We start from the raw sequence: 2426 nt of genomic DNA on the forward strand, positions 1-2426 counted from the left end.
TGTGACTGGTCAGGTGGGCAGCAAGAGACAGCAATTTAGATTGGGAATTCAGGGAAGGCATCACCAAGGAGTGTCACTCCACTGAGAGCTGAAAACTGAAAAGGAGCTGATCATTTGAAAGTATTCCTGAGGAAAAAAATAATAAAGGCCACAGTCTTGTTAGCATATAATCTAATTAGATTCATCAGTGCACCTTAGGAAAAAAAGAAGAAAAAGATCACTGAGGGCAGAAAATGAGTTAGTGAATACTTCATGATCTGGATCCCCCCAGCTTGAGTGGCATGGATTTGGGTGACTGGAAGGAAGGGATAGGATGGGGCATAACCTCTTTGATGGGTGTACGGGGCCACACGAGGTGGCACAGGAGACACGATGGCCCTGGTAGCAGGCAGCTAAGGGTGCCATTGACAGAGATGGCAAGAAACTTGGAGTGGGAAGGGACTTTAAGGTACTTAGAGCTCGAATCATGGTCCAAGAACCAGCAGCATCAGCGCCACCTGGGAGCTGGTTAGCTGTATAGAATCTTGGGCTTCATTGCAAACCCGATGGTTCTAGATCTTCGTTTTCACAAGATGCTCAGGTGATTGCATGCACATTAAACTTTGAGAACCACTGTTGTATTCTTACCTTCTCATTTTAGGGATAGCAAAACAGAATTTACATGATCCCCATCTTTACCTCTTAGGCTTCTGGAGAGTGTGTGTGTGTGTGTGTGTGTGTGTAAGAAAGGGAATATTTTGCTTTTAAATATGTATTTCAAATAGTAAACGTAGTGGTCTTTGACACTTATGGGCTAAATGTGTGTTCCTTACATAGGACAGCAGCATGATTTTTTAGCTCAAAAAGAAGAGGAAAGTTAAAATTTGATGGCTTTTTCCCAAAAGGTCTATGCATCTGTCTAGGAAGCAGGCTTGATAAATTTGGGGCCTTAATTCAGCTTTCCAGGAGATCACATTTACTCTACTTTGGGATTACTCCTTGGGTTTTAGAGCAGTTGTACCCAAGTAATTAAGCCCCTTCCAGTCATGACCTCGAACAAGTTACTTAAGTCTCCGCATACAGTATTGCCTATGAAGGGTGACTTATAACTCTTTTTCAGGGTAGTTGTGAGGAAAAAATGAGATCATCAGTGGCGGTGGCAGCATCAGTGATTTGTGGAGAAGGGGCAGTCTGGTCCTGCATCATCTGTACTGTCCCTACAGGGTCCCCCCAAGTGAATAGATGGAAGAAAAAGATGAGTACTGGCTAAGTACTTATCACTGTCTCTAAGCCTATTCCATGCAGAAATCATGGAGCTGCCACCGTCATGTTGCTTGGGGTATAGGCAATGAGGCCTGTAAAGCATTCTTCAGATGTTAGTGGTGTTGTGAAGATGATGAGGAATAGTTACAGAGTGGCCATTCCCTACTGGGCTTGGTGCTGGGTACTAGAGATGCAGTTGAGCACAGGTGCTACCTGTGAAGTTCGGGGCAGATCTGAAAGACACGGGAGGGTTCCCCAAAATGCTCTGTGGTACTGAATAAGTCCCAGCCAGGTGGCAGTGGCCTCCTGGTCTCCACTCTTTCACCTCCTTATCTTTTGAGCCTCACAGTCCAAGAGCAGTTGTGTTTTGCAATAGGCTTAGGTTTCCTTACATCTCACACTCATGCCGTGGGAGCATCCTGTGAGTCCCACCATTTAGGAATTGGAGTGGTCTCTAGTATCCCCACACTGTTTGGAAATCTCCACTGTTGAGTTCTTAAATGTAACTTAAGGCGTAAGGGACCAAAGGGTCACAGTGTGGTGTGAAATTTTCACATTTGAGGCAGTGCCACCAATTCTTTTTTTTCACACGCCTTTTGGAGACCCCGTGGCAACATGCGTAAGGCATTTATATTATTTGGGTGTGTAAATATGGAGTCATAGAGAAAGTGAAAGCTGCCTCCCCCAAATTATCATCACAAAGCATATATATGTCTAAAATATAAAATCAATAAATCAACATTGATGACATGTTTTTATCCAATGAAACTCTTCTGATCTTATCCCAATCATAAAATATCTGTTAAATGATTAAAATGCACTAAAGGAATAAATAGTATGTGCACACACACACGTATATTCTCTGAAGGAATGCACACATTTTTCACACTAAATTTAGTCCTGGATTTCTATAAAAATCTTACAAACTGAGCTGCCTTTTTATACTAAAGAAAATAAACTCTTAAAATATGAGCTGGCTTCTTCATGGTAAAGAAGATTAACGTATCAATACATTGGAAAAGCATCACAAATATTTCTTTTCTAGTGAGAAAGATGCCACCGTCACTTCTAGACAGACAAAGCAAAGTAATGGTATGGTATATTGGAAAATTATATGCAGAAAAATCTGAGATAATATTTCAAAATATTTCTGAATTTTATTATTTTCCAAAGCCATGCCCCAC

This window comes from Saimiri boliviensis, chromosome 13, assembly GCF_048565385.1.
Source record: "Saimiri boliviensis isolate mSaiBol1 chromosome 13, mSaiBol1.pri, whole genome shotgun sequence".
In the NCBI taxonomy this organism is placed as follows: domain Eukaryota; kingdom Metazoa; phylum Chordata; class Mammalia; order Primates; family Cebidae; genus Saimiri; species Saimiri boliviensis.